Source organism: Arvicanthis niloticus, chromosome 10, assembly GCF_011762505.2.
Source record: "Arvicanthis niloticus isolate mArvNil1 chromosome 10, mArvNil1.pat.X, whole genome shotgun sequence".
Taxonomy (NCBI): domain Eukaryota; kingdom Metazoa; phylum Chordata; class Mammalia; order Rodentia; family Muridae; genus Arvicanthis; species Arvicanthis niloticus.
The window spans coordinates 56,327,813-56,346,858 of record NC_047667.1 but is presented as its reverse complement, the minus strand read 5'-3'; the positions used below and the strand labels follow the sequence as shown (position 1 = coordinate 56,346,858).

The window sequence follows — 19,046 nt, the reverse complement described above, 5'->3', positions numbered from 1 at the left end:
CACTGGGAGTAAAATGAGGAAGGATTTTGGTTTATAAAAGGAACTCACACCCTGAAGTCCTCATGGGAGCTGCATCTAAATACTTTGCCATCCTGTAACTTCACAGAGGCTAATAAAACTTAGACAGTGGGTCAGTGTTACAAAGACCCTTACAGGGAAACAACCAATCTAACAAAGAGGGTGGAAGTTCAATTCTCTGAAGAAGTTGTAACTCTTACTGGTGATCACGTGCAGCTCTGCTTGCTTATTCATTGTTGAGTCAGACTTTGACTCTATAGCCCAGGCTAGCCTGGAACTTAACTACATAGCCCATGTTGACCTGAACTCAACTTTTGATACTTTTTTGATGATACTTTTGCCTCATTTTCCCAAGTGCTAGACTTAATGTGTGGGCTCTGCCACACCTGACTCAGACACTTTTCTAATCTTAGGATGTGTGGAGTATATAGCTTTAAAATTAAAAAGGTAATGTAAAAATAGTATGAGAAGAAATTTAAGAGAAATACAGATTGCCACTTGCTAGCCTTGGTTGAATCATGATGTATCCTTTTACAGAAATGAATTGCCTTTCCAAGTTAAAAAAATTCTAACTCCCAACCCAAGCCCTAGCAAGTTATTTGGTATTAAGATAAACTGATGGTGAAACGCATGTGGAGTCCTGAAAGCATGTGGTGGTGCATACCCTTATCCTGGCACTAGGAAGGCTGAGTCAGGAAGATCCTGTTCTAGGTCAACATATAGTGATACCCTGCTTCATTAAAAAAATGTTTATATGGAGAGTCAAAATAGCCAGCATAGCTGACTCTATATTGATAAAGGAATACAGTTGAAGGTCTGGCACCACATAACTTTAGGATTCTCTATAAAGCTACAGTAATCTAGGCGGCACAGTACTAGCAAAGAACAGATGAATAGTTGTGTGTAATAGCATGGAGAGCCCTAAATAGACCAACACAAATACATTCATAGAGTCTTGGACAAAGGAGTAAGCAAAGACAAGAAAGTTTTTTCTCTCAGCAAATACAATGAATCTACACAATCACTGCCATCCTCCACAAAAATTAACACAGTGTCTCCCAGAGCCAACTGTACATTTGAAACTACATGAAGGACATAGTTGATAAGCTACACATCATTAAAATTAATAACATCATTATAATTAATAACTTCCTTCTTGTTAAAGACAATGTCAAGACAACTGGGGTTATCAGCCTCAGATTAGGGAAAACTTATTTGCAAAAGACATGATCTAAGAAACACAAAGAAAGGAAACATTCAACTGTGAAGCAAACAGACAGCTGCTTAAAAACAATGAAATGCTTGAAGGACACTTCAAGAGAGATGGAGGGTAGGTGAGCAGGTGAGGTGTTCGACTGCACAGACCACGAAGGAATTGCAAGTTAGGTTAATGTGCGACACACACACACACACACACACACACACACACACACACACACAGAGAGAGAGAGAGAGAGAGAGAGAGAGAGAGAGAGAGAGAGAGAGAGAGAGAGAGAGCTGTAAAGCTACATATACTGCCACTGATGCCAGGCAAAGCCACCGTCAACTCCCTATACAGGTGGAGCCATGAGTCCCTCCCTTTGTGTTCTCGGGCTGGAGATTTTAGAGTGGCTACTCCAGCTTGTTTCTTAAGACCATTTGCTTGAAAAATTGTTTTTTAGCCTTTTACTCTAAGGTAAAGTCTGTCTTTGTCACTGAGGTGAGTTTCCTGTATGCAGCAAAATGTTGGGTCCTGTTTACGTATCCAGTCCATTAACCTATGTCTTTTAATTGGGAAATTGAGTCCATTGGTGTTAAGAGGTATTAAGGAACAGCAATTGTTGCTTCCTGTTATTTTTGTTATTAGAAGTGGGATTATCTTTGTGTGGTTATCTTCTTTTGGATTTGTTGGAAGAGGATTACTTTCTTGCTCTTTCTAGGGTATGATTTTCCTCCTTGTATCGGAACTTTCCCACTATTATCCTTTGTAATGCTGGGTTTGTGGAAAAAATATTGTGTAAATTTGGTTTTGTCATGGAATATCTTGGTTTCTCCATCTATGGTAATTGAGAGTTTTGTTGGGTATAGTAGCCAGGGCTGGCATTTGTGTTCTCTTAGGGTCTGTATGACATCTGTGCATCATCTTCTTGCTTTTATAGTATCTGGTGAGAAGTCTGGTGTAATTATGAAAGGTCTGCCTTTATATGTTACTCGGCCTTTTTCCCTTACTGCATTTAATATTCTTTCTTTGTTTTGTGCATCTGGTGTTTTGATTATTATGTGAGGGCATGTATTTCTTTTCTGGTCTAGTCTGTTTGGCAGTCCTCAACTATTTGCAACTATTGTATTGCTAGACCCTCAACCTAGAACCGACCTTATTACATGCATGTAATCTAAATGGTATAAAAGCATAAAGGAAGAGGGGGTGTAGGATAGGGGGTTCTAGGGAGGAGAAATGTGGAAAGGGGATGACATCTGTTCTGTAAATAAATAAAATAGCCAAAAAAGCTACATATACTTTCACCATAGGTTGTAGCCACACAAAACTGCACATGAGTTTTCACAGCAGCTTTATTCACAATTGTCTGACTCTGGAGTAGCCAAGATGTCCTCCAGTAGAAATAGAAGTGACATCTACCTCACTGGGGGACACTGATTGCACCGGAGGTTAAACTCATGTGAGGGCAGGCAGCATATGGGAAACATCTCTAGTGTTTTCTCAGTTTTTCTGTAACCTAGAACTGCTCTAAAAAAAGATGTAATTAAGAATACATTTCTCGGAGCTGGAGAGATGGCTCAGCAGTAAGAGCACTGACTGCTCTTCCAGAGGTCCTGAGTTCAATTCCCAGCAACCACATGGTGGCTCACAACCATCTGTAATGGCATCTGATGCCCTCTTCTGGTGTGTCTTAAGACAGTAACACTGTACTCATATTCATTAAATAAATAAATAAATCTTTAAAAAAATACATTTCTCGGGGAGGAGGTATAAGATGTTGAACAGTCAGAGGGTGGACTGGGAATAAAATCTGGAGTGTAAAAAAATAAAATTAATAATAAAAAAAGGAAGAATACATTTCCCCTCCAAGCCAATAACTACTAGCACTATGGTTCTATCTTTAGATCTTCCTTTTCTGAACAGAAGCATTGCATTATGATAGTAGCTATGAGTTATTTTTATTTCAAAATGATTATGTGTCTCTGATGGCATTATTGTAACAATTGTATTTTAAATTTGAATATTATTTTACTTAACAAAACTATGTGAAGCAGAAACCTTAAAGATTACTGATCAAGGTTCATAGCAAGTATTCAAGCACTCCAGGGGATATTGGGTAAGATAAAGATCTTCTTGTCACATGACAGCTATTACTTACAATTTACATTATTTTAGCTATAACAACAGACAAATAATATCATTTAATATCATCTTATTGTTGAAAGTGCAGTAGGCCAAGGGTTAACAGGCTGCAATTCTGATTTTAACTTTGCAGACTTTTAACAGTGAGACTTTGACCATTTTTCACTTCTTTGCACTTAAAATGTTCTTTTTTGGACTGGCAGGATGACTCTGCAAGTAAAGTTGCTTGTTGCCAAGCCAGACCACTGGCATTCGTTCCCTGTGGACTCTCCATAGTGAAGGGAAAAAACTGACCCAAGTTGCCTCTGACCACCATGCATGTGCTATGGTCCACATATACGCGCACATAGACACATGCATACACACCCAACAAATAAGTAGATGTAATGTTCATGTCTACAAAGAACATTACAACATCTCTGCATCTTCTAGTTTGGTTCTGCTGATCTCTGTCTGGGATCAGCATCCATACCTGGATCAGCATCCATACCTAGAGTCATTTCACAGTAAAACCTTGAGTCACATGTGCTACTCTCTGAATAGATTCCTTTCTCCCGCACCTCAGCTAAATAGTCCTCTTCTTAAAGGGCAAGGTCCAGTTTCAGATTGTCCATGGAATATATATATATATATATATATATATATGTTTTTATTAATTAAGTTATTTACTTGCATCTGGATCAAAGCTAGGTTCCTGCCTTGAGTTCTTACCTTGCCATCTCCCAGTGACCTAGCATGAACTGTAAGCTAAGCAAACCCTTTCCTCCCTCTCCTGTCCTGTCCTGTCCTGTCCTGTCCTCTCCTCTCCTCCCAGTCCCTCTCTCTCCCCTTTCCTCCCTCAGCTACCTCTCCTCCCCTTCTCATTTGAAAACGAGAGACCTCCCATAGATATCAACCAGCCTTGGCATATTAAGTTGCAGTGAGACTGGCCTATCTGAATCTTCTTCTATGGAGGCTAGGGTAAAAAAGGGATCCACAGGTGAACAATACCATCAGAGACAGAGTCTGCTTCTGGAGCACCCCATGAGGACACAGCTGCACAACAGTTACATATATTTAACTCAGATCTTATTTATTGGAATTCCAAGGATTTTTTTTCCTAATTTTTGTCAGGCTCATCCAGTTGAGCAAGGACCATATGTATCTTAGGTGGTCTCTGTAAATCACTTTTAGCAAAACCCCATAAATAAGTTTTTAACTGGCTCCTTAAAATAGGCTTTTTATATGCCCACCACAGTTCTGACTTGTTGGAAAAATTCTTAGACAGGAGTGATGAAAGCCTCTTAATTCTGTTTTTGAGAACATAAAAGAATTCGATGTCTGTTAATTGCTTATACTGCCAGATCAGGACTCAGGTCATATAGAAATGGACTAAGCATTGAGTATGCTGTTGGGAGCTCTGGGTTCAAATTCTATTTCTTATAAATTGTAACAATTGAAGAAAGATACCAGTGTCTTCATGAATATGTTAAAAGTATTATAAAAATTGAATATTAATATTAATTTAAAAATATTAAAATTATGGTTTAATAAAGGGAGAGAGACACAGAACCTTCTCACAAGTCAACAGAAGGGGAGACGTGGATCTCAAGAAATATTTTGTTAGGACTATTCACTTGCCATCACTACATGAATACTGTGTGAATCTAGTTTATGAGAAACAATTCAACTTCTCAGGTGATCAGCTATAAATGTGCTATTAATACATGTGTAATCTGGGCCTGGAGAGATGGCTGGAGAGATGGCTGGAGAGATGGCTGGAGAGATGGCTGGAGAGATGGCTGGAGAGATGGCTGGAGAGATGGCTGGAGAGATGGCTGGAGAGATGGCTGGATAGATGGGTGGAGAGTGGACAGAGTTCAGTTATTATCACCCATATGGCAGCCCACAAGCAGATGTAACTCCAGTTCTGGGGCTTCCAATGCTCGACTCTGGCCTCTGTGGGCACCCAGCACTCACATGGTATATATACACACATACAGATACGATAAAGATTTTAAAAATATTTTTGAAGTGTATAAATATGAAACTAGGTACTTCTAGTGCTTATAGCTCATAGGCAACCCTAAAGCTAAAATAAATTTATTAGCGCAAGTGAATTGGCGAAATCAAATGATGAATGAAATCAAATCCAATTAGGAGTATGGTTATAATAGGGCTCTGTTTGAATTCATCACGAGTGAGGAGGTTAGTGGCTGGAATCGAACAGCCTTTTACTTGTAACTTGGGTTTATTATTTAAATATATTAATAATTATGCAGAGAAGGTTTGCTGGTGTAGATCCATTGAACAAATTGTCTTAGCCTCGAGGGTTTATAAGCTCAGAAAACATGGATCTCAGTCAAAATGCAGTAGCAGTTAATTGTCAGGTGTTAGTTTTAAAGGATGTCATTTGATCATTTACTAAATTGCTGTTTTAATTACTCGTCTCATTTCTGTGACCAAAATACCCAAGAAAAACATCTTAAAGAAAGGGCCATTTTCACTCATGGTTAGTGGAGAAGGACCATCATGGCAGGGCAGGGCAGGCACGGTGTGAGTGTGGCTCTAGCTGTCGGTGCAGGAATGCGAGGTAACCGGTCACATTGGGTGCAGTCAGGAAACAGATGGATGCTGGTACTTTGCTTTTTCCATTTTTCTTCTTTATTCAGTCTGGGACCCCAGTCTATGGGATGGCAATGCCCATCTTCAAGGTAGGATTTTCAACTCTTCCTGAACATTCTCTCATGGGAAGGCCTGCAGTATATATATCTTCTAGGAGATTCCAATGACCACTAAGATAAAGTATCACAGTTGCTTCCTCACTTGAAGACAAGGTTAACATTGTGGTGACATTAAAACTGGTACTAAATGTGCATTTAATTACTAGTAAAAGCAGGGACGAAATCATTCTGCTCGGTGTGTTTATGGCCCAGCTCTCTGCTTATAAACTAGTACAGGCTGCCATGTAAGATGTCAGATTCCAAAGCTCGAATCTGCCTGCAGCAGGACAGCTGTGTCTGACTAGCTTAAACCGCCTCATGCCCAGCAGAGACTCAGTTTCCCCACTGCTTCTTCTCTTTCCATATTTGTTCTATCTAGCTTTTGTTTGATGTTTGTACAACTATAAACACAAATGAAAGGCTAGGTGCTAAGACTGATTGGATGTCGCCACCTAGCTATCTCTTGTACTAAATGTCAAATCAGAGAATTGAAGATATAGTATTTTTACAGATTCTGGGAATCTTGTGGACTTTAAGAATACATTGACCACAACCTATTACAAGAAAACTAATGTTGGGCTCTCCAATGGCTAGTCCCTGATACAAGCCAGTCATCTGGGAACGAAGAACCTCAGCTGAAAAAAAAAAATGTTTCCATCACAGTGCCCTGGAAGAATGTCTGTGCAGATTTTTTTTTTTTTTGATTCATTATTGACCACCCACAGTGTGCTGCCACTATTGGGTGGGCAGTCCTATGTTGTATAAGAAAGCAGGCCGAGCAAGCCATAGAGAGGAAACAAGCCTGAAAGCAGAATTTCTTCATGGCTGCCCCTAGGTTCCTGCCTTGAGTTCTTACCTTGCCATCTCCCAGTGACCGTGCATGAACTGTAAGCTAAGTAAACCCTTTCCTTCCCAAGTTGCTATTGGCCATTGCTTTATCATAACAACAGAAAAGCAAATTAAGGCAGGCTTGCTACTTTCCAGGAACCCCCCCCCCCCTTTTTTTTGATCTGCTTTCAAATCTCACTAATAATTAGTAAGTGCTGCTACTAATTAATTAGTGCTGTTGTGCATTGAGGTTAATTCAAGTATTTCACATAGAGCGTCCCTTTGAAACCGACTAGTATGGCAAGGTGGGGACGTCTCCTGTTTTGCCTTGGGACATATGACTCTTAGAAAATGTCAGGCACATGGTGTGGAAGTGGCTGATATAGGAGTTGAACCTGGACCTTTCTCACTGCATTATACAGATTTTGCCAACTACTTATTCTTCAAATGTTTTCATTATGCATTGTGCATCTTTTATTACAAGTAGGCATAATGACTTTGTGTGTGTGTGTGTGTGTGTGTGTGTGTGTGTGCATGCATATTCATGTGTGTGCATGCATGTGGATGCCAGAAGTTAACCTCAGGTCCTTAGGTCTCCTCCTCCCCCACCCCCCCTTTTTGAGATAGCTTCTTTCAATGGCCTGGAGTTGACCAAGCAGATGAGGCTGCCTGGCTCATGAGCCCCAGGGTTCCACCTGTCTCCACCTCAGCACTGGGATTACAAGTACACAACAGCAGATTTGACTTTTTTTTTATGTGGATCTTGGATATTGACCTTAGGTCCTGCTTGTGTGGCAAAAAATTCATTGGACGAGCCACACCCCCATTTCCAAGCACAGCTGTTTTACAATTAACCCTAAAACGTTTTTCTTTTTCTTTAAAAACTGGGCCAGTCTTCCATCTGGCTTTCAAACTCCAATATGCTTCAGAATCACCCGGAATGCTTTTTTTTAAAAGAACGTATCAGGCTTTGCTCCAGCCAATGAATAAGAAATTTCCATCCACCTAGTGTCCAGGGGACCACTATTTGTTTTAGCAGCCTTCTTCAGGCGGGTCCATACACTGTGAGTTAAACACCTGCATTTGACTGCCGATGACTCAAGTACCAGAACTGGTTTGTTTGTTTGCTTGTTTGTTTTGTAGTTGTTGTTAAGAAGAATCTATACTTGTCCATTAGTATACTGATAACAAAATGATAGTGATACAATTAAAAGAATGGAGGAAGGAAATAGCGGTTGCCAAGACAGAAAGTCTTCTTGGGATGAATTTTGTTGACCATCCTCTTTGGACTGTTTGGAGATGTGTTACCTGACACACCCTGTCTAGACCCCACCCCCACCCCCCAAGCATAGCAAGAAACTGGTGGCAAAGTGGCAGAAAGCTCTGCTCTGTCTTTAGGAAAATTAGTGGAATTCCCTGGGTCCTCTAAGAGGAGATAGATTTTTTTCCCTAGTTCTAAGGTCAATTTAACTTTAAAGATCTATTCTAGATACCTCTGAGTCCTCAAAAGAGGTTAGTGTTCCTAGTTTTTGACTTGAAGTGTTGTAGGCTTTAAAGTTGCCCGTTTAACTTATAGTCATGAGACGAATATGGACCCTTTCTTTTGTCCACCAAGAGAAATTTCTGGGTACTTCCTAAGTGTGCTTGAGAAGTTTGATGGTTTCCCTTCCCAGGGTTAGTATGGGTTAAGAAATGCAAGAACCTGTTAAAGAGCAAGACATGCAAATGTAGGAGAGTGGTAGCTGGGACTGTTCTGTGGCTGCTGGTGGAGGCTGGAAGGTAAGAACCAGAAGAAGCTGGAGAGGCTGAGGCAGCAGACATGCAGAGCTCTGTGGATGGCTGGGACAGCAGCAGAAGGGGAGCCCAAGGTGATGAGGAACTTGCTGGGGGAAAATGGAGTGCATTGTGTCGTACTGTTAGGACAGCAGTGAGGGACCTTGGCCGTTGCAGAGTTTTGAACATTTTCGTTCTCTGAAAGCAAACACAGTGTTGTCTTAAGAAGATTAACAGGATGGCTTCTTGTAAGGGAAATGGCAGCGGAGAAGGAGTCGGGTAGGGACATTCATTAGAAAGCTTCTTTCAGAGGTCCCCAAAGGACTTTGAGTCCTGAGGTTTTAGATCAGGATGGTGAAAGCCTACAGCACATGTGGAAGGACCTCACAGCATAGTGTCTTTGCTAACAGAGATCAGAAGGAAACCCTTAGCTGATGCTGAGCGCATGAGAACCTGTGGATGGAGTCCGGTGTTTTTAGCCTGGGATCAGAGTTCCAGAGGACCGTGTGACCACCTCACCCTTTCCTTCTGGCAGTGCACATGGCTCTATTTACTCTTTCCCTTTCCTTCCCTTGTGTCTCTATCAGGTCCCCACAAGGGAGACCACTCCATGGGAACATCTTACTCGGGATAGCGAAAAGAGTTCTTGCTAATGGGGTTTATGTTTTCCAGAGTACAACCTTTGGAAATTTGTGACATGTTAGTAGACAACAAAGTAGTGGGGTAAAGGTGAGAGTCCTGTAATCAAGTGAATTTGGAAAATCCTGTGAGAGACTTGGATAGGTTTCTTTTCATACGGTAACAGATGCATTGTCTTGGGGCTGGGGAGATGGCTTGGTTAGTTATGTGCTGATGTTACCAACTTGACAACACAGGTTTGATTCCCTAGTTAAAAAGCTAGCCATGGTGCCAGATTCCTGTAACCTCAGCACTGGGGAGGCTGAGACAGGATCCCTGGAGCTTGCTGGTCAGCTAGTCTAGCTAGCTAAGTGAGTTCCAGATTCAATGGCTGACTCAAAAGACAGGGTGGAGAATGATTAAGAAAAACAACTAAATACTGACCTCTGGCCTCTACACACACCTGCACATAGGGGCACATGAACATGCACACATGAATTAACATTACGATATACCCACACACACATACACCACACCACGCACACACACACACACACACACGCACACATGCACACAGAGTGTTACTTATCATAGGGGGTAGATTGTAGTATGTGACAAGCTTACTGAACCACAGCCTCCTTTTGGAAGGAACACCCCAGGGGAAAAGGAATGCAGACCAGCAGATCATACGTTTGGAAAAATTCAGCACTTGGGAGTACATCTTAGAAGTAAAGCCTCTTATGCCAGCAGCTTGTATGTAATGGAAAGAAACGAAAGGTTGGGATCTGGGTCTGGAACTACAAACTGACAACCAGGGCAAGCCACTGGGTTCCTCTCAACCTCTCAAGCCCAGTGTCTGTTGGCTTTTTCTTCCTAATATTATGTGACTCCTCAAGGTCCTTTCAAGAGGTCTGAGATCATGTGTATATACAGAAGAAGGAGTGATCTGTGATTTTTTTCTGCTCTGTAATAACTGGTAGTGGAAACAGGAAGGAGAAGCAATGGGGACAGTGACAAGACCATGAGCAAGATGTGGTTTGATTCCCCTGAGCTGATTACATGGTTGGGCCCGACACTGCTGGCTGGAATGGCAGAGACAAAGGGAGTCTGCAGCTTGTTCCCAGACCTCTGTCACACCACTGTGCCATGTGCTGCCTGGGACAGCATCCTACATGCTGAGGCAATGCTCATCCCCATGGTCACTCACACTGTCTGTCTTTCTATGTAGATGTGGTGTGACCTTGGATAAATCAGCCTTCTGGATTTGGGGTTCTTCACCTGCAAAAATAAGGAACTTATTTTTGGGTTAGAGCCCCTGATGTTTTGCGAGAAAGAATTGTTTTTAAATGATTCCAGGTCTTTCCTGGACAATATAAAGGGTACATAGGCATTTTCCTTACCTACTGCGAGTAGACTCTAAGAATGTTCTTGTTTTGTTCCTTCTTAGGTCTTCTGACACACTTCAAATGTCTGTTCCTGCCTTAGGTAGCTATTAATCCACGTGTGGACAGCATCAGACTCACTAGGCTTCCAGGCTCAATTTTGTGCCTCTGTTCATGCAATGTCTGTTTTTTTTTTTTTTTTTTTTTTTTTTTTTATCTCCATAGAAAACTAAATTGTTTATGTCCAACCTTTCTCTACCAACAAAGCCTTCCTTTGGTTTTCCCAGCTTCAAAAATGTAAGGATCGTGTTTCTGATCTCACGAAGGCTAGGAGCTCAGGCTTCTGGGACTTCCTCCTTCCCCCTCCTGTCGCTAGTCATGGGGCCACTCTCAACTATGTCTACGTTGTTATTATATTCTATATTATTTCTTGTCTCTGATGCTGTCATTACCATAGGTCAGGTTTTATCTGGTTATTAGGCTCTCTGTCTCTCGTTTAAAGTCATTCACGCACCAGACTCAGCCCCACAGAGCTTCCCATAGCCTTTGTCTGAACCACCTAGGCAGCCAGCATTCACAGCCCTGCCTCTCCACCTTGACCTTCTCCTTGCTCTCTCCAGTTACTTCCCTGTTCCTGGCTTTTTTTTTTAAATTGGATATTTTATTTATTTATATTTTAGATGTTATCTCCTTTTCCCATCTCCGCCTGAAACCTGCTTCTATGAGGATGTGCCCCTACCCACCCACCCACTCCCACCTTCCCACCCTTGAATTTCACCACACTAGGGTATCCAGCCATCACAGGACCAAGGACCTTCTCTCCCACCTATGCCTGACAAGGCCATCCTCCCCTACATATACAGCTGGAGCCATGGGTTCCTCCCTATGTGCTCCCAGGCTGGTGGTTTAGACCCTGAGGAGCTCTGGTTGGTTGATATTGTTGCTCTCCCCCATGAGGCCTCAAATCCTTTCATCTCCTTCAGTCTTCTCTCTAACTCCTCCATTGGGAACTCCTTGATCAGTTCAATGGTTAGCTTCGAGCATCCATCTCTGTATATGTCAAGCTCTGGCAGACCTCTAAGGAGACAGCTATATCAGGCTCCTGTCAGCATGCACTTCCTGGCATCCACAACAGTGTCTGCCTTTGGTGACTGCACATGGGATGGATACCTAGGTGGGGCAGTCTCTGGATGGCCCCTCCTTCAGTTTCTGTCCCACACTTTGTCTCCATATTTGCTCCCATGTATTTTGTTACTCCTTCTGAGAAGGACCGAAGCTCCCACACTTTGATCTTCCTTCTTCATGAGCTTTATGTGGGCTGTGAGTTGTATCTTGGGTACTTGAGTTTTTGGGCTAATATCCACTTATCAGTGAGTGGGTTATCTTTTGTGATTGGGTTACCTCACTCAGGATGATATTTTCTAGTTCCATCCATTTGCCTAAGAATTTCATGAATTCATTGTTTTTATCTGGCTTCTAGCCAACCATTTATTGATCTTCTCAGCCCATATATCTATCCAGATGTTCCCTTCTCAGCCTTTCATTCTATACTTTTTGCCCAACCAACTCTTAATAATATCTCGAGTTAGTTTAAACAATGCATTACTTCTCCACCAACAAGCTCTCAGTCCTGTTGAGTGCCTCTTGGGAACAATCACAGTATCACTTAGGTTTCTTGGCAAGTCTCTGAAGATAATAGCTTTAGAACTACTGAAACCCTATACATGACAGTTGTAAAGACAATGAATTGGGACCCTGGCTTAGAGAAGCCCATGGCCATAGTCTCTGCTGGGTCTTACTTTCTTCCAAAGTGCTTTTCTTTCTCTTAATCCGTGTGCTTCAAATCTGTATTAAAATATCTTCAATAAAACCCAAACCCTGTTCCATACTAGCTTGGCCTGACATTGTTTGATGCCATTTACTTGAGTTGAAGTCCCTAAAAGATGGAAGGAAGTCCCTAGGCTGCTAAGGATGACGGCATAGTACTTTTTATGTCTGCCGCTGCCGATGTATGCACGATTTAATATCTGAGGTACTCACTGTAAACCTAGTTAATTGTATGACTTGGACTTTCCCTTAGCTTCTAAATCAAGCTGTGAGCCAACAAGACTCCCCATTTGCCTTCTTTGTGCTGCAGGGAAGTAGCTTTCAGAATCAGGACCTTGTTCTCCCCTCGTGTCATCATGGTGCTGATGACAGAGTATGTCTTAAGAGGGGATTCTATTTGTAAACATCCCTGTGCACAGGACCCCCAATCCTAAGGCATGCTTAGTAATAAGCTCTGCCATGGAATGGCAGGCATCTAAGACAAAGGTTAGCTGTTTCTCAGGGTTGGAAAATTTCAGCTGTGTGCTTTGTTAGGAAACCAGAAGATAAAGAAAGCTGTATTTAGATACATAGCATCTATTCTTATTTCGTGTGACCACTCTGTGACTATTAGGAAATGATACTTATGTAGTCATTCTGTAACCCCTCCAATCCATAGGCACCACACACACATACACACACACACCCCACACACACCAGTGTCTCTGTGTGCGTGTGTGTGTGTGTGTGTGCTCATATTCATTCAGTGAGTCTCAATGGATCAGTGAAAAGGGAGGCAGCTACAAAAAAGGATGACTTAGAATTTTCCCTAACTTGTAAAATAGAGGAACCAAGGGAAATGCAGTTTGGTGCCATTTGACATTATAAACTTAAATCTGTATCTTCATACCAAACATACATACATACATACATACATACATACATACATACATACGTAGAATAGTCCTAGAAAACAATTCAGAACAGATAAGCAATTGCATCCAGGGAAGAGGATGATAGTCTGAGGTGCACATGAGACATTTTATCACATGGGATGTTATGTGGGATCCCTTCAAGTCCACAAGGTTTATTTGGAAGATCCACGTGATAAAATTATTTTCATGACAGTGCCAGGGCATCTCTTGCTTTCTCCACCCTCTCTTTCTGCTGTGAGTACATGGAGGAGCTTTCCAGAGGTTAACTAACATGTGACGCTACAACAAATTGAATCCAGATGCAAATATGATAATCCAGCTATTTTTGATGAAGCCAGGTGTTTGGTTATATCAAAAACGTAAAATGATGTCGTTCTTCTCATAAAGCTTCCCGGGAAGAATTTATTTTTTTGTAGTATTTAATATTCATGCTAACATAATTGTCACCAAGGAGTATATAATGACTTTTAAATGCTCTGTTTTAATTTAGAAATCAGTCAATATCAGGAGATAGACTTGAAATCCCCTTGGGGTTCTCTGGGATGAGTCCAGTCCCATCAGAGCCTGGCATGCTTGCGATCTCTGCCGTGTACTGTGATGGGGCGGCTAAGAAGGAACAAAATGCGAATGAAGCAATACTTTGCAGTAAAATATTGCTTTTCCTTCCCCTTCCCCTCAAGGGAAATCTACACGTGGCCTGACACTTGATGCTCTAGAGCGTTCTGAGGCTCATTGCTTGACTTCTAAAGAAGCAAAAATAATAGAAGAGGAGCAGGGGCCCATTGTTTCGAAGGATACTGTTCTACAGAGAATGTTCTGCACCCACTGATGTAAGTAGTCACTGGCTGGAACTCTGTTGTCACATAAGATGAGAAGTCAGGGTGGGTCATGTTGAAACTCATCTATCTTGGTCAGAATTGGACTTACCCATCCTAGCACTCATGGGAATGCTGGATTCCTGGGTGTGGTTTCTAATATTATAATCTCAATAATTTTTTTTATAAGTTGCTTTCTTTCAGCAGTAATTTGAAGTGACTCACAAGAAAACAGTATTGAGAACCACCCAAACTGGGATATAGAGCAGTAATCTGTACTAGAGTTTTAGAAGAGTGAATAACTGTAATAGGTACCTCAGAGATGCTGCAGATTTATACACTGTGTCAGGACTTGAGGCCTAAAGAGAAGCATGCTATGCTGCAGAGATTTTTCTGGGAGTTTTCCCATTTGCTGGAAATAATTTCTGGTCTCCATGGGAGTCTCACTTCACACTTTGGACAGGTCAGATCTCACCAGTGCCTCTAACAGCTTGGCAAGGTCTCGAACACTCCGAGACCTTTATAGCATAGAGCTCACCGATAACAGAATCATGTCTCTTTTAAGCCTGCAGATGTATCTATAGGACCTAGCCTAGGGGCTGGCACGTGGAGCATGCTCAGTGAAGACCCAGAACCTTGACTTAGACCTGATTCTGAGACCTTCTTGTTCTGGAGCTCACTGAACTAAGATGTACCATCTGCTTCATGACTGTGTCTTCACCTGGCATATGGAGGCTGCTCAGGGGAGATTGCCTCAGACTTGCCTGTATCCCGTACAGCCTTTGGAATATTGTTGAGCATATGAATGATTGAGCAAAGCAGGTGGAACTGTGAAATAAGTGATTCCTGAGTACAGGGGAAATTCTGTGGCCCTCCCCTTGACCCCACCCAAGGAGATTTCTTCTGTTGCAGAGATTCTTGACTCTGACACCTTTCTGTTTCTGATCAAGGGAATTCCTCACTATTTGTTGCCTCCTTGAGGTGATGTCACAGTTTAATGATGTCTTTCCACAGGTTGCCACATCAGTCTCCTTCCTGCTTTTTTCTTTTTCTTCCTTTCTTTGACAAACTCTTAACCAGATCCTTCACAGGGGAGTGACATTTCGGAATGAGTAATTCATGGCTATGCTTAGCCACTAATCAGAAGTGATTGTGGGCTTTCTCTATTCCATTAGACTTTCCAGAGTTATTTGTCTATGAATCATTCTGCTCTACCTTTCAGGGGCTCTGACTGTGGTCTTACTTCCTCTTCCGCTTCTGGAATAACTATTTCCAGGAGCCATGATTTCAATATGGAAGGCAGGTGCTAAACACAGCTTGGTGACATGAGGCTTGATTTGGGTCATGTGTGTCGCCCCCCTACCCCCAATCTTTTTCATGGCATTATACCTGGGAGCTATCTCAAGTATATTGGTTCCTTCAGGTAAAAGCCTTTGTGTGTGTGTGTGTGTGTGTGTGTGTGTGTGTGTGTGTGTAGGGGAGGTTGGGGTTGGAAGTGGAGGTAGAGGAGAGGCATGGTGAAAAAGTTAGAGTCAGGAGAAAGGACAGAGTGGAAAATAGAAGACATGGGGAGAAAGGGAGCAGACAGAGGATGAGAGAGGAGAGGAGAGAAGAAGACAAGCTGGCCAGTTATACCTTCATCTCAAAGGCTACAGCTTTGACACAGTTGACAGCATCTCCCTGGGAGCTCTGCTATCCACTGTGGACCAGGCTCTGTGCTATGAAACCTATGCTTTAACCACAGAAGCATGCAGAACATGAGGAGTCTAATCCCCAAGGCTGTAGTTATCTTCCGCTGTCAGAGCCCACTATGTAAGACTGTCAAAAAGCAGGTGGCCACACAGGTTAGCCTTGAGCTTCAGATGACCTACGGACAACTCTTTTTCCTGTGTGTTTCTGTTCGGATGCTGATTATTTGGTCATGATACTCATAAGGAAATGGTCACCATTAAGCTCTAAGCAGACTCGAAACAGTTGCTTTCTTTCTGGTTGAGAACTCGGCCAATGAGAATTTCCCCTTGAGTTTTCAACCTCAGCTTGCTTTCCCATCACCTAAGCATGGCCTGTTTCTGATTCATCTGTGATGGGAGATAGTGGTCCCATGCTTCCTGGATGCTATGTGCTCTAGGACGTGAAGACAGCACTGCCAGGAATGTTGGAAGTGGCAATGGGTGAAGGTTGAATAGAAACTAACTTGGGAGCCAGGTGCTGGCTACTGAGTAAACTATGGCAGAGGTAAATGAGACACCATGATCATATGGATGAAGAGTTGTGTCAGGGTTAGTTTAGAAAAGGCGGGATTTGGAGGAGTAACTAATTAGAGGATCCATAGCTGTCATAAGTGCGCCACCAGAGAGTGGCAGGGTGGAGTAGAAATGGAGGCAGACAGAGCTGTCAGAGGGAAGTGGAAGTAAAACATGCCCAGGTTGACTTAGGCATTTCTGGATGAACAGCGCTCCAGCAGTGCTCCCAAACGCATCAGCTTGGGACAGACGTCAGCAACATAAGCAAACACTCAACAAGCTCTGCTGTTGCCAAGACTCAAGAACTTCGGATGATATTTTTTACTTAGTAAAACAGGAACAATGGTTATTGAATGTCTGAGATGTTCTAGGAATTGTAGACGTGGCTGAAAGAGAAAGAAGTAGAACTGTGTTAGTAAAACCCAGCTGAGAGAGAGAGAGAGAGAGAGAGAGAGAGAGAGAGAGAGAGAGAGAGAGGAGAAGAGAAGAGAGACAGGGGGAGGGGGAGGGGGAGGGGGAGGGGGAGGGGGAGGGGGAGGGGGAGGGAGAGGGAGAGGGAGAGGGAGAGGGAGAGGGAGAGGGAGAGGGAGAGGGAGAGGGAGAGGGAGAGGGAGAGGGAGAGGGAGAGGGAGAGGGAGAGGGAGAGGGAGAGGGAGAGGGAGAGGGAGAGGGAATTACATATGCCCAGGAGGCTAGTGGAGATGGAAAGAAGGTGACAATGACGTTTGTTTCTGGAATATTATTGAAGAAACGCTCTAAGGCTGAAAAGGTATGGAACTGGAGCTAAGCCTTGGAGCTAGGAAGAAATCCAACATGTAGAAGGGAGGGTATGAGCAGCTGTTATTGTTGGAGCTGACTTAGGCCACAAGGACCCAGAGAGACCTGGCTGGGCACGTGAGGTGGAGAAGAGAGGAAATAGCAGTCTACTTGGAGCAGAGGGTGTGGGTGGGAGAGTGGTAGATAAGGTTGCAGAGGAGAAGAGTTGCCAGAGGGGGCAAAGCCCTGACTGCTGGCTGGGGTAAGACATCTGGATGCCATGTTGGGGACTCAGCATTTGTCCTGTCCTTGCTCTGGTGGGGAGGGGGAAACTCACCTCTAGAGGTCTTCTTTCCCGATGTCTTTCCTGTTGAGTGAAGGTAGCTCTAAATGAGGTTTGAGATATCATAAGAGTAAATTTTCAGGGGGAAAGAGTATACTTGGGGACCAAAAAAATATGCACATGACATATTTTGAAGTAGTGTTTTCTGAGATTTCAATCTGTTAGTTTTGCTTTGATCTTTAAGAACCAGCCATAAACTCTGTTGCTCCCTGAGCAGAACATGGGGCAGCTAGCGAGACATATTGTTTTCATAGTTTCAACTCTCAGCCTTACAAGATTTCATATCATATTGAGTATGAGCTCCAATTTGTGGGCTGTGGGGGATAATGTTAAGCATCCCTTGATGGCAGTGTTCACTGAACTGCTACCAGAGCCTGAACCTAACCTAAGTCCCTGCTTCCCAGGGCACAGGGCTCCTGTTTCCTTCCTTCAGATAGATGTTAGGGAACAAACCAAGAAGGAATTATAAGCAGAAGTATTTTTGGGCTCAGTGGGTAAAAGCATTTGCCACGCAAGCATGACGACCTGAGTTTGATCCCTAGACCTTACAGTGGAAGGAGAGAACTGACTCCCCAAAGTTACCCTCTGATTTTCGCACGTGTGCTGGGGCATGTGTATGCCAGCACACATGTGCATGTATGTGTGCATATGTGTGTGCGTGCGTGCGTATATGCACTCACACCCACAACCCTTGTGGGCTCATCAACACCCGTGTTTCCATTGGAGAAGCAGTGTTAGTCCCCGCCCACTTCTGGTCTGGCCTCTGGGCAGCCAGAGTCAGATGTTTCCTTCTTTTAATTTCCTGGGAAAATCCCACCACCTGTGTCTTATTTGGTTTTTTTGAACTGTGAGATGATGGCACCCACAGTTCCTAGAATAGCTGCGCGCATACGCCAAGTGTACGAGACTGCACACAACAACGGAAGACTTTTAGGGCAAGCAGCAGCAGAGGGGCTGGGACCAAGCATCTGCTCCACAAACACACAGCAGAGTCCGGAGGTTGTGGGAGGAGAAGGCAGGGCCCCACTGACTCACTGGAGGATGTGGGCACGCTGCTCTGATCTGCAAGTCGTGAGGGTCCTAGCCTGGATTTCTTCGAGAACAAAATTTCACCAAGCAGGAGGAAGCGGCGTTCCCTGGTGCCCAAGAGGTTCTGTCTGGAATTCTGTGGGAACCTGCTACAGCCCCGGGAGTTTAAATTCCTTTTTTCTTGTCTGCATAGCTTAGCACTCAAATGATTTTTTTTTTTTTTTTTTTTTTTTGAGAAGGTAGAGTAGGCACGAATGGAAAGTCCTTTCTTCGATTCAGTTCTAGAGTCTGGCTTGTGTCTTGCCAGTTCTGAGAGATTATAGGAATGAGTTAGAACTTCTTGCATGGAAAACTACCTGACCTCTTCCAGGGAGTCCTCAGGGAAGTCCTTAAAATATTTAACTTTCCTCATGTGTGCTTTAGTGCTAACGAAGACCTCATCCCACTGATCCCACGGT

The 19,046-nt window shown here is 43.1% G+C and overlaps 1 protein-coding gene across 4 annotated transcripts in view; it reads left to right on the top strand.

Moving 5' to 3' along the window:
• The window catches only part of Ddr2 (discoidin domain receptor tyrosine kinase 2), a 122,538-nt gene that overhangs the window by 7,112 nt on the left and 96,380 nt on the right, over positions 1 to 19,046 (top strand). For all 4 annotated transcript variants that reach the window (XM_034512852.2, XM_034512850.2, XM_076941563.1 and 1 more), the window contains exon 2: positions 14,083 to 14,232. The gene's annotated coding sequence lies outside the window, so the exon portion shown is untranslated. The remainder of the gene's footprint in view (positions 1 to 14,082; positions 14,233 to 19,046) is intronic.